Source organism: Bos mutus, chromosome 1 (genome assembly GCF_027580195.1).
Source record: "Bos mutus isolate GX-2022 chromosome 1, NWIPB_WYAK_1.1, whole genome shotgun sequence".
Lineage (NCBI taxonomy): Eukaryota > Metazoa > Chordata > Mammalia > Artiodactyla > Bovidae > Bos > Bos mutus.
In genome coordinates, this window is record NC_091617.1 from 68,866,598 (window position 1) to 68,880,899 (window position 14,302).

Sequence of the window (14,302 nt, forward strand, 5' to 3'; positions counted from 1 at the left end):
AAGAAGTAATCATTAAAAGCAGACATTAATAAAAGACATTAGACAAACTAACCTAGGACAGACTGTTTTTTTTTTTTAAGATTACCAAAAGTTAAAGCTGACTTACTAACCCACTGCAAGGTCTACATTTCCTTAAAGCAGTGGTCCTCATCTCCAATGTTTTTTATAATGTACCTCAACAATTTAAAAAAATTTAGTATATCCTAATATACGGTGGTGGTGGTTTAGTTGCTAAGTCGTGTCTGACTCTTGCAACCCCCCACCAGGCTTCTCTGTCCATGGGATTCTCCAGGCAAGAATACTGGAGTGGCCTGCCATTTCCTTCCATTTCCATCCCATTTCCAAGGGATGTTCCCAACCCAGGAATCAAACCCAGGTATCCTGCATTGCAGGCAGATTCTTTCAACAACTGAGCTATGAGGGAAGCCCTATCCTAATATATGCATAATGCTTACAACTATACTCCTATAATAGTGTGTTAACATATACTAAACCTAGTAAAACAAACATAAAAATTTAATTTTTAAAAAATTAATCTTATCCCTAACATCAGGCTGGAACAGTAGGTATTGAGGAAGTCAAAATACTTTGGAGGTAGAGAATATTTGGGGGAAGAAAGGTTAAGTATGCAAAAAAAAAAAAAAATGCCAGAATGAGGCATCTGAAACAGGAAGATTCCACAACTCAATAAGGAAGTAGTAAATGGAATGGGAAGTGGAAACACTGTAAATAAAGGGCAAACTTGACCTCTATGAAAATTTTCTTGAAAACAGTCCATATAGACAGAAAAAGGAATCGATCTTCCTTTTTCACATTTGGTTTCTTATTCCTCTAACCCCAAATTAACCTATATATTTCAAGTTACTGGCTGGCCTAGAAACTGTTTCTGAGACAATTTCCCTGAAATACCAGAAAATATTAAGATATCAACACAGACTTCAATATCAAGGAACACTGCTCTGACAGTTTTAAAGTCAGCTTTGGAAATATCTATCAAAATGAAAACTGCTGACCACTGACACAACAATCTCATTGCTAGGAGTATATATAATCCTATATTATGTGCTTAGTCATAAAAATTAACCAAAGATTTATGTACAAGGATGTGACCTTTTAATGGAAAAAGACTGGAAACGGCCTAAGCATCCTCTTAATGGAAAACTTGTTTTAACTATGATTCAGCCACACAGTGGAATACACATTAGCCATTAAAATAAATGAGACAGCCATATGTGCTGGGTAAAAAGTTCTCCAAGATACATGGGGGGAAAAAAATCAAGGAGAAGACATACAGACAAATAAGTGAGCCATACTTGTATCACATTATCTTAACCAGTGTTGGGGCAGAGAAAGCTGGACAGGAAATAAACAAGGCTCTCAAACAAAGTTAATTTCATTAAACTGAAATGAAAGTGAAGTCGCTCAGTCCTGTCTGACTCTTTGCAACCCCATGGACTGTAGCCTATCAGGGTCCTCTGTCCATGGGATTCTCCAGGCAAGAATATTGGAGTGAGTTGCCGTTTCCTTCTCCAAGGGATCTTCCCAACCCAGGGATAGAACCCGGGTCTCCCTCATTGCCAGCGAACACTTTACCATCTGAGCCACCAGGGAAGCCCCATGGTAAAAGGGAAAAGGACAAAGTTACCCTAAGAAAAATGATCAGGAAAAGTACGTTTTTAACTGTCCTTGAAGCTCTCACCAACCTTAAATTTCTCCCTTACACCTCCTATGTGACCTCAGTCAAAGCTCCCATGTGCTTCACTTCACTGCACATTCAAAAACCCAAACCCTGCAAAAGATTCCATGCATGCTCAAAAATTAACCCAGGTTACTTTCCCTCTAATTTCAGTTATTTTCAGGAAGATTCAGTCAAGTACAAAGAAATGAAACTGATGTTATCAATCCACACTAAAGTGAATATTTAAGTGTCTCTTTCTGCTAAATCTTCAAAAAGCCAACTATTTTTTGACCCACATGTCTATATAATTAATGGAATATTACACATCAGAGAGAAAGAAAAAATGCTTAAGTCATGTCTCTTACATGAAAGGCTGCTCTGGAAGGAAAAAATAAATAACTAATCTACATCCCCAGGAGCCTCTGTCAAACAGGGGGAAAGAATGACTAGATGGAGGAATAAGCTCTAAGCCACCCTGAGCTCCTTATAACGATCCATTATTTTGCATGTGAAGGAAGTTTGGGTAGCTGACAAAGAATATAATATCGCAGAGCTATTAAGATCCAAGACAGGATGGACAATGATGTTCTAGAAATAACTCAGCTAAAGGTGAAATGGCACTCCTTCTGGAGTTAGCCAGAACACAGATTACTAAAAACCAGAACTTAGGAAGACAGAAGGAAGGAAGGGGCCTACCTCGGGCCAATTTCTCCCTCCAACAGATTACTTCAAATGCTGCATTCTTTTCCTCCTTCCAGGTTTAATCCTTCTATCTCCATCCCTCTGCCAGAGAAGCTAGAAGGTATACATAATAACAGGGATACTGAAGGGATCACAATTCAGCTTTCTGCTCCATTCACACACCCACACACACCCTCACTATCCTTCAGTATTGAAAAATGTTTGGTTCAGTCGTATAAAATTAATCCAAGTTACAGCCAATTAAGTAATCCTAAACACGTAAGCCTAACAGCAGTGCAGTACTTAAAAAGAGAATATAAATTGTAAGCCATCACTTTCTCCAGTCTTCCAGAACTGGAGACCCTTCCAGACAGTTGACCCTTCTTGTCACCTTCTAATTTAATGCTTCTTTCTAATCAACTGTGTGCAACCAAATAGAAACTAAGCTTTATATTAATAGATTTGTATAAGTTGAAATAGAGTAAATAAGCTTTGAGTTAGGGCTTTTAATAAGGAGTCAAACACATAGGCTTTAATATAAGCATTTGAGACAAGTATTTTCTCAGTCTGGGCTTGTTTTCAGAGGACAAAGTTAACAGAGGCATAATATATGAATAAGTTGGGCCTTATTACTCATTTTTAATCAATTATACAAGGCACTTAAAATGCTTACTGAGGTTTTTTATGGGAATTCTATGCAATGAATGAAGAAAATGTCTCTCCAAATTTATTAATAGGTTTGAGGCTATATTACAAAATTCAGAGATTAGCATAACCTGGAGAAGAAAGAAAACTAACATGTGCTGAGGATCTACTATAAGACAATATGCTGGGCACACTGGTGTGTTACTTCACTTAATGTTTACAGTTTAACACTCAAGACACTAACAGTATATGCCCATTTAACAGATGCAGAAACTGGAGCTCACCCAAAGTTACATAGCTAGGAGGTAAACTGGGATTTGAAGACAAACTTCATTGGTTTAATGCACATTTTACCATACCATACTACCTCCTGTCTTGAAAAGGCCCTGGACACTAAGAGCTCACTCAACTCATTCTCTTCTCACCCACCCACTGAGGCCACCCTGTCACCACTGCTTGGCTCAATAAAGCAATCCAACCCCCCATAGTTGGCTACTCCCATCTCATGGCTACCATGGGAAAATTCTATGTGGCACAGAATCCCTTTTTTCCTTGATCAGGGATGGACACTTTCCACAATCCCTATTTTCTATTTCTGCCTCAGTGCACTTCTCCTTCATTCTTTTTTCATGGAATTATACACCCTCTAAATCCTTCCACTCTTTCTTCAAACCTTTACCAAGTTATTTTAGGAAAATCTCTCTCTTTCCTTTACTTTCCCATTTTCACTTGGAAATTTTAAAAACAATCCTGAATATGGCTGATAAATGTAGGAGCTATGCCAAAGATACACCTATATCAAGAAAAAAAAGGGCTATATGTTTTAAACTGAAAACAGATTTGAAGATTTGTGCAATACTCTTCTCAAATTCTTAAAGTATCTAATTTCTCCTTCAGAATACAGGTGATTATTCATCTGCCATTTTATCACCTTTAATTAAATCTGTACTCAACCATGAAAGAAATATTTCTCACTTAAAGATATTGCTTTTGTGTTTCTTTCACTGAGTTTGGCTGTAATATTATTTTCCATTAACATTTACTGAATAATATAAAACATTAAATGAGTCAAAACAGATTATAGTGGGCAAACCTAAATATCATTCTTTTCTAAAAAAATAAGTAATTTCCAACTCCAAATATTCTCCCAAATTAAAAATAGCCTGCTTTTATACCAGAACCCAATCACTTGTAGGCAAAACAGAAGTACTTAAAGGAATCTCAAACAGATTTTTTTTAAAAAGCTAGATTTCACAAATTACTTCTGATTCAAAGTATTTTTCAACAAACTCATCTGAAGGATGCCAGTTAATTTGGATAGTAATATTTCTAACCTATGTAGGATTCAGTAAGAAATTATGCCTTACAAACATCAGCATTACAAATACAAATATCAATCAGCCTTAAGATCAAATTGGTACTACAAGGCAACAAAGAAACCCTTGATAAAAACGGATTTAACAATCTGCCTTTTGTCACTCCTAAGTTTTCTATTCCTTCTCATCCTTCAAAAGGTTGATTTAAGCAAAAACTGCTTCATCTCTAATTTAAAAACAAGACTTACCTCTTATCTAGGGATATTTTACCTCCAGAAACCCCTTCAGATCACCTTTGTATAACTACCATCTTGCATCTACAAAGCTTATCTTGTAAACTATGCCCCCTGATTTTTAAATTGATACTATTCAAAACATCCTAATAGGAGGATCATTTATAATAATCACAGCTAAACAAAATGGCCTTTCTTATTAGTGCCAGTGACAATAAAAGATGTTTACTAAAGGAATTTACAGAGTAAGATAAATCACCTTATACAACATGACAACTAAATAAAAACCTATGATCATTTTCTAACCACAGAAAATTAATTTAAAAATATTTAAACCAAAGTTAACAGGCATCTCCATATATATGATGCTCTGCTCAAATAAAGCAGAATCTAAGCATATTCTCTATTCCAAATACTTGTCACTAGTCTTCTAATACAATGTAACAATAAGAAATTAGTGCTATTTGGAAATACCAAACATCAAACTTATGTCAACTATTGGTTGAGAAACAGCTACATTTAAAAGGGAGAGGGAAAGGGTAAAAAGGAACCAAGTAAAACAGAATCCTACATTCTGCTAAATCTAGCTGTTTCATTCATCTCACTTTATGCCAATACCAAAAATTCAAACATTAATATTAAAAATAATTAATCTTGAGGAAACTATAAATTTTCTAGCCTTGTATACTAAAAATATAAAAAATACTTCCTAAACTTCCCTGTATACGTTTACCTAGTCCAAACACCTAAGTGATTTTTAACATGTACTATATAATAACAAAGACTCATTCCAAAACAGAGAAGTGTTAACTATCCAAATCAACATTTTTTAAACACTGGACAAATGTTCTCACTTATCAGTACAAACCTTATTTGTGAAGTACAATAAAACTAAAAATGTATTCGTCACCTTCAATGCCAAAAACACCTACAATGTCTTACAACCGTTTACTAAAAGCTAAATCAAGAGGCCTGATATAAATACAAGTATACTAATTTATCAAAACTGTTATCTTAAATCTCAGAAAAAGGTAACAAGGTTAATATATGTTGATGTTGACATAAAATACAATGGAAAACTGATAACTAATTTCCAACCCTTTAATAAATTCTCTTATAGAAGCATACTATTTAATATTTGTTTAAATAAAATATTTAAATGGCATAAGAATCACAAAATGTAATCACAATGAAATACTTCTCATTTAAAAAAACAAGTATATAATGTCTCTGGGAATAAGTTGTTCTGATGAGATCTGAACATTTAGAATAACAGACTTTTTAGAGTTAGAAGGAACTAGTTACACATCATTTAGCTTTATGTGTAGCTAAAAGATCATCTCACCCGAGGTCCTCATCCTTGCCTTAAGAGTCTAAAAACATTAAATAAATCACATCAATCTAATGGCAGTGAAACAAAATAAGGAATTTTTTCAAATCAATTTTAAGACCTTATTCCATCTTATGATATCAAAATTAGCAGTATTTAATCAAAGAACTATGATGACTATTCACAAAACTAAAATTGCCTCAAAACTCAAGTAAGAACAATTTCCCAAGTATTATCACAGCCCAAGAGTTAATACGTCTTAGATGATAAAAATTATATTTTAATTTTAGAGCAACTAGATAAATAGAAAGTAAATCTGACAAATCCTAACGTAAGAGACAACTAGCTGACCCCTAGATGCTGTTCTCTCCTTCTCCCCCAAAAATAAAATATTAAATGAGACACATATGACCTAGATCCTAGATAAGACTCATTTTCCAGCCTTCCTTGCAGCTGGCTGTGGTCATGTGACAGTTACAGTCAATGGGATATGAATAGAAATGATATACATAACTCTCCTAAAGGGAAAAGGAATGTTCTTCCCTTATCCTTCTTTCTATTGGCAGGCATGATGGTACCTTCTTGGACCACAAGACAGAAGGCACATATTAACAACAGCAAAGCAAGACTAAGACGTAGGTCATGATGATTCTGGAGCTTCCAGACAATCCTGAATTTGTTTATATGGACTTTTCAAATAAACGTAAATAGATTTCTACCATTTTAAGCACCTATTATAGTTGACAAGTCTAAATTTTAACCAATATACTTAATATAAATGATTATTAAAGTATCTACATGATTGCTTCCTTATATTGGCATAAACAAACATACAATATGAAAGAATGTACAGTAACTGGTATGTTCTTTCACATTTAAAAAATTGTATGCCAAACACCATTAACTTTGATTAACAGGTCTAATTTTCCAATGTATGAAAATAGCTTTCCTGGAAATTCTGGAAAACTTAATGTGGGTGTGTATGTGTTGATGACAGATGGGTGAAAAATGCGAAATAGCCTGCTGAGAAAAAGGGTTAAAGAAGGAAACACCTTCCCACTTAAATTTCATCTAAGATTACATAATAAGCTACACAGATCTTCCTGTGTTAAACTTAAAACCCAAAACTATATCTTTATTCATCAATTTTCTCTTAGTACTGTTTTCTGAAAAAAAAAAAAAAAAATTAAATCCCAAGTTTCTTCCAGATATAAACACAACATAAACTATTACACAAACTCAACATGAAAATCCAGCAGCCAAAAAAAAAAAAAAAGTTCTATATTAGAAAAATTTACTTATTCATGATTATGAAAAGTTAAGTACTGAAGTTACCTGAGACTAATGTAAAAATGAAGACTTCAAGGAAGGGAATGCTGTAGAGTTGAAAAAGAAATCATGGTTGAGTTTCTACCTTTCAAAGACTTCAGAAACCCTCAGTACCACCTCAATTGCTTATGCCATCCAATTCCTACAAAAAAAAAAAAAAAAACACACATTACTTACGAAGAGAAAAAATACTGTACAAATACAACATGGACAAACTCACATGCATAATGAAGTGATCACTCTTTGTAAATAGTAAACTATGTCTGAATAAACAGTGCAATAACTTGTCTTTAAATCTGAAACTGGGAAAATATAACAGTGATGAGGAGTAACTGCAATAATCCTGGCCTTGTACAGAATAATTTGCCTAGATCTGGGATGAACAACTTCAGAGACATGGGATACTGAAGAAAATTCAGAAAGTTACAGACCTAAACATTTACAAGAGAGAAAATAAATGATTTAAAAAATCACTTCATAACACTGTATCTGCTTTGTAAAGGCTATGAAGTAAAGAGAGAAGCAAACACAATCTTAGGCCTTACAAACAACAAATAGAACTAGTCCTACACAGAGTGCCCATGTATTTACAATAGAAAAAAATTAAGAGTTGTAAAATCATGAAATAGCTACAGAAATACAATCAGCAAGGTCATCTGAGAAGAAAAGCTGACAGAAGATGAGAATAATCATAGGAAGACTGCATACCACACCCCTCAAAAATAGAAATAAAGATCATAAGCTATACACAAGAAGAAAATTTCCTATCAGCGAATATTTCTCAGCATAGACTAAATACACTAAAGAGTTTATGGAGCTTCCTACCATAGAGGTCTTTAAAAACATTACCTATCTATAAAGAATAGTTTGTATTTACTCCTCCACAGGAAGCTCTGAGACCAGACGGTGTATGATACATCCTATGATTTTAGATTTGTTTTTACAGTGGTGCAAAGGCAAGAAGAACAGTCTTTTTTTTCTCCTATTTTTTTAAATTTTATTTTATTTTTAAACTTTACAATATTGTATTAGTTTTGCCAAACATCAAAATGAATCCGCCACAGGTATAACCCTGCTCCCCATCCTGAACCCTCCTCCCTCCTCATAGATGGAGAAATATACCATGTTCATGGATTGGAAGAATCAATATAGTGAAAATGAGTATACTACCCAAAGCACTTTATAGATTCAATGCAATCCCCATCAAGCTACCAACGGTATTCTTCACAGAGCTAGAACAAATAATTTCACAATTTGTATGGAAATACAAAAAACCTCAAATAGCCAAAGCTATCTTGAGAAAGAAGAATGGAACTGGAGGAATCAACCTACCTGACTTCAGGCTCTATTACAAAGCCACAGTTATCAAGACAGTATGGTACTGGCACAAAGACAGAAATATTGATCAATGGAACAAAACAGAAAGCCCAGAGAAATCCACGCACATATGGACACCTTATCTTTGACAAAGAAGAACAGGCTTTCTCACCTAAAACATACCAGTAATAAGTCCATCTTTGTACTTCAGAAAAAGGGAAAGTGTTAACCACTCGGTTGTGTCTGACTGCGACCCCATGGACTCTAGCCCACCAGGCTCCTCTGTCCATGGGATTCTCCAGGCAAGAATACTGGAGTGGGTTGCCATTTCCTCCTCCAGGGATCTTCTCAACCCAACGATCAAACCCAGGTCTCCTGAATTGTAGACAGATTCTTTACCGTCTGAGCCATCAGGGAAGCATACTTTAGAAAGTAAAACACTAATTCACTTTTTAAAACATTTCAACACTGTATCCATATTTTTTTTAAGTTTAAATTCTGACAGAGCTATTTACCTCTCAGTACCCTTTCATTTCAGAATTTTCTTGGATATTCACTCAAGCATGTCTATTTTAGCGGATAAACTTTTATTCAAAATAAAACTAATACAATATTGTAAAGTTTAAAAATAAAATTTAAAAAAAAATTTCAGTAGGATTGTATTAGATATAAATAATACCAAAATGACAACAGTAACAATAACCTAAGCAGGCAGGGATGGGGGAGTCACAATCTGAAATTATTCCAATATGTTATCTAAAATGCCCAGTTTTCAACAATAAATTATAAGATGAGGAAGGAAGAAAGGAAAGGAAAGGAGAGGAGAGGAGGGAGGAAGAAAGGAAGGAAAGGAGGGAGGGAGAAAGGAAGGACAGGAGGGAAGAAAAATGTGACCCACATTAATAAAAAATAGCAACTGCTACAAATGGTTTCTGAGTATCCCCAGATGTTGGTTTAAGCAAAGATTTCAAAATATCCATCATAAACATGTTAAAAATTTTAACTGACCCCATCTTTAATGTTTAATTATGAAAACAATCAACAAATAAAAAAGTTTTCAGTAAGGGTACAGCATTTATGTAAAAGAACCACATGGAAACTCTGAAGCCGAAAAGTAAAATAACTAAAACAAAAACTTCACTACACGATTCAAGACGGCAGAAGAAAATCTATGACCTTGAAGATATATCAGTAGAAAATATCCAATCTGAAGGACAGTGAAGAAAAAAAAGTTGTAGAAAATTGAACAGAGCCTCAGCAACCAACTTACCAACATTTCTGAAGTTCCAAAGGAGAGGAGAGTAAGGGCAGGAAATAAGGTTTTTTTTTAATAAAACATCAACCAAAAACTTCCCAAATTAGATTTTTCAGTAGAAATCACATCTATAGGTCTTAGAAGTTCAATGAATCTCACGGAGAATAATTACAAAGATACACACCTAGACACATCATAGTCAAAATTGTTAAGAACAAACACAAGGAGAAAAATTACTCAGTATAGCAGAGAACCATCAACATGATTAACAGCTTTCTTATTTTTTTTTTCCTTTAACAATAATACTGTATTATAAAAGCACTTTACAACTCCATCCCGTGAACTCCGGGAGTTGGTGATGGACAGGGAGGCCTGGTGTGCTGCGATTCATGGGATTGCAAAGAGTCGGACACGACTGAGCGACTGATCTGATCTGATCTGATCCACTGGAGATGTGGGCTAATGATTATCTGAAAGCATTTCTCTAGTCAGACCCATAATCCAAGTGCTCTCTGAATATTATAAGGTGATGGTAAGTGGGAAGTGGAGGAGGAAGAGTAAAGAGAGGGGAATAAGGTTCTCCCAGTTAAGGGCTTTGTTACAATGAGGGGATGAGAAAGTAAGAAGATATTTTTGCTGTCTTTTCATCCTTATACTGTGTTAAGTAATGCTTGCAACATAAATTCAGCAGGCTTTTCCTGAGCTCTAACTCAGAAATTTACTAACAGCTGACTTTCAATCAACAACAACAGAGGCCAGAAGACAGAGGAATCACATTCTGAAAGTGCTAAAAGAAAAAAACCTGTCAACCAAGAAGGCAACAAAACTACCTTTCAAAATAAAAGCATAATAAACACTGTCTCAGATGAACAAAGCAGATCAAACATGCCATACAAGTAATACTAAAAGAAGTCCATCAGGTTGAAAGGAAATGACACCACACTTAAAATACACAGGAAGAAAAGAACACCAGAAATGGTAAATATGTGGGTTAAGCTAGAAGACTATAAACACGTTTTTCTCATTTCTTCTCTTAACATCTTTAAAAGACATAAGTATATATAAAGCAATATTTTTAACACTGTATTGCCAGGTTTATGGCATATATGGATGTTATATATATATAGCAACAGTGCAAAACATAATTGACTTCTTTGGTGGCTCAGATGGTAAAACGTCTGCCTGCAATGCGGGAGACCCAGGTTCAATCCCTGGGTTGGGAAGATACCCTGGAGAAGGAAATGGCAACCCACTCTAGTACTCTTGACTGGAAAATTCCATGGACGGAGGAGGCTGGTAGCCGACAGTCCATGGGGTTGCAAAGAGTCGGACACGACTGAGCAACTTCACTTCACTTCATTTCACTTCAGTGGCAAAATAGAGGAAGCAGAAAATGGAGCTATACTGAGCGAAGTTTCTATATTTTACTGATACTGACTCAGTGTTACTATTAACTAAGTTTATTTAATGTTAAATTTAACATTAAATAAGTTAATGTTAAATTTAACATTAAATAAGTCTATTTAATGTTAAAATGTATAATGTAAATATCATAGCAACCACAAAGAAAGTATCTTAAATTATATTTAGAAAAAACACCAACAGAGTAACTAATATGGCATACTAAAAGACATTTAATTCAAAAGGCAGTAAGGAAGCACTGAGAAACAAAACCCATGAGATATACATAAAGCAAATGGCAAATGTAAATCCAACGAAGTCCATAATTAAATATGAATGTCTGAAGAGCACAATGGAAAGGTAGAGACTCAAACTGGACAAAAAAACACAAGATTCAACCATGTACTGCCAGCAAGAGACATACTTTAAATTCAAGACTGAAAGAAAAAAGATGGGGAACAAGGACAGACACACCCCCACACACACACCCCACTCCCACCCCCATGGAAAGAGTAACCATAAGATAGGTGGAGTGGTTACATTAGAATTAGACAAAATAGACTTTAAGACAAATACTAAAGATGAAGAAAGATATCTCTTTCTAATGATAGTCAATAAAGTATTGTAATAATTATAAACCCTAAAATAATGAAACAATAACATTATTAAAAAGAAAACAAAAAATTCAACAAATTATCACTGGAGATTTCAATACTACACTCTAAATAATTGATAGAATAAAAACAGCAAATTAACAAAGATACAGAAAACCTGAAAACAGAAGAACACACTCAATTGATCAGACCTAGCTGGCATATATACAAAACTCCAACAACATAAAAAATAGTTTCCAAGCACACACTCTTCAGGACAGATCAAATGCTAGACCATTAAACAAGCCTTAAAAATGTAAAAGGACTTAAGTCATACAAAGTATGTTTTCCAACCATAACAAAATTTAAGTAGATATCAACTAAATTAGAATTAAGTAGCTATCAACTGGAAAATTATCAAGTATTTGAAAATTAAACTTCACAATTCTGAATAGTACATACCTCAAAGAAGAAATTAAAAGAGATGTTAGAGAATACTTTTAACGGAATAAATAAAACAAACATACCAAAATTGATGGGATGCAGCTAAAGCAGTACTGAGAAGAAATGATATACTTTTATATATTTGAAAAAAAGTGGAATCTCAAATCAATGACATGATTCCATTTCAATAAACCAGAAAAAGAGCAAACTAAACCATAAAGCAAGCTGAAAAAAATATTCAAAATTTAGAGCAGAAATACATGAAATACAAAACAGAAAAATAGAGAAAAACTTGGTTCTTTTAAAAAGACTCAAAAAATTTACAAACTTTTACGAAAACTGACCTACAGAAAAGAGAAAAAAAAAAACAGGACACACACACACACACTTACGGCTGATTCATGCTGTCATATGGCAGAAATCAACACAACACTGTAAAGCAATTATCCTCCAATTAAAAATACATTAAAAAAAAAAAAAGAAAAAATACAAGCTACCAAAATTAGAAATGTAAGAAGGGATATTAACACTGACCTCGCAAAAATTTAAAGCTTATAAGGGAAGGAATACTATAAACAAATAAATGCCAAGAAATTAAACAACTTTTATAAAACTTCTTAAAAGACACATATTACTGACACATTAACTAAAGAGAAAACAGAAAAATCTGAACAAACAGACTTAGTATTTAAAAAGCCCCCCCAAAAGAAATGGCTTCGCTGATGAATTCTATCAAATATTTACAGAGGAAACACCAATCCTTCATAAACTCCTTCATGAAACAAAGGGAGAGGGTACATCTTCCAACTCAATCAGTAAGGCTAGAGTTGATATAAAGACATCAGATGAAAACTACACTCCAGTGTCTCTCATCAACAGATACAATATGCTTACAAGGTATTAGCAGACTGAATCTAGCAACAGATTTTTTAAAAAGGCCTATACACCAAGACCAAGTAACATTTATCCCATGAAAGCAAAGCTAGTTTAACATCTGAAGATCAATTAATGTAATACACCATATTAAAAGAATAAAGGACAAAAGCCACATGGCTATCTCAATAAACATAAAAGAAAGCTCTTGACAAAATTCAACATTTACTCATGACCAAAATAATCTAAAAAAACTAAGACCAGAAGAGAACCTCCTCAAACTGATAAAAGGTATCTACAAAAAACCTAATATCATGTTTAATGGTTAAACACTGAACACTATCCTCCTAAAAACCAGAATGTACATTTTCACCGCTTCTATTCAACACTGTACTACAGGTTCTAACTAGTAAAACCAAGTAGGCAAAATCAACCAACCAATTAAGCAAAGACATCTAAATTAGAAAACAAGAAATAAACCTCTAGTGATGTGATTTCATATGTAGAAATTTCCTAATAAATCCACAAAAAAAATTACAAGGACTAATAAGCAATTCAGCAAGGCCACAAGAGATTAGATCAATAAAGAAAAATCAATTATATTTCTATAGTGAAATGACAACTTTCTATCATATCTATCAAAAATTTGAATTAATCATATTTTCTTTCCTATCCCTCAGTAGTTTAAACTTTTTTTTTCAAGTTAGATTTATCACAGGCATTTTATCTTTTTAGTTGTTATAGTGAACATACACCTCTTCTTCAATAGCCCTAATCCTATTATTTCTAATAAAAAATCATTTGTGTAAAACTGAGTTTCTAAGCAGTTCCTTTACAGAATTCTCAGAACTATCAGCACAAAAAACAAGCAGGCGGATGAACTGAACAGAAATGATTTCAGAAACAGACTCTGCCTTCCCCCAAAACATGGAAATTCAGTATATGATAAATGTGGCATTTCAAATATGTAGAAAAGAAACGTATCATTCAATAACTGGAATGAGGACAAATGGTTAGCCATCTGGAAAACAGTAAAGCTGATCTCTCCATTTACTGCTTATACCAAAAATATTCAATATAAATCAAAAAGATTTTAAACAATTTAAACCATAAAAATAGAAAACCCATACGATTTTTCAACTTCATGAATCTAAAACTACCAATCCTAAGAAACACAACTATTTTATGTTATTAAGGAAAAAACGCC

At 33.8% G+C, this 14,302-nt stretch overlaps 1 protein-coding gene across 9 annotated transcripts in view; it reads right to left on the bottom strand.

Annotated features, from left to right (window-relative positions):
- The window catches only part of ZNF148 (zinc finger protein 148), a 142,841-nt gene that overhangs the window by 84,082 nt on the left and 44,457 nt on the right, over positions 1 to 14,302 (bottom strand). For 7 of the 9 annotated variants that reach the window (XM_070370455.1, XM_070370466.1, XM_070370505.1 and 4 more), the window contains one exon: positions 7,219 to 7,354. The gene's annotated coding sequence lies outside the window, so the exon portion shown is untranslated. Of the gene's footprint in view, positions 1 to 2,374; positions 2,474 to 7,218; positions 7,355 to 14,302 lie in introns of all 9 variants that reach the window. The other 2 variants (XM_070370486.1, XM_070370474.1) reach the window with 1 other exon arrangement.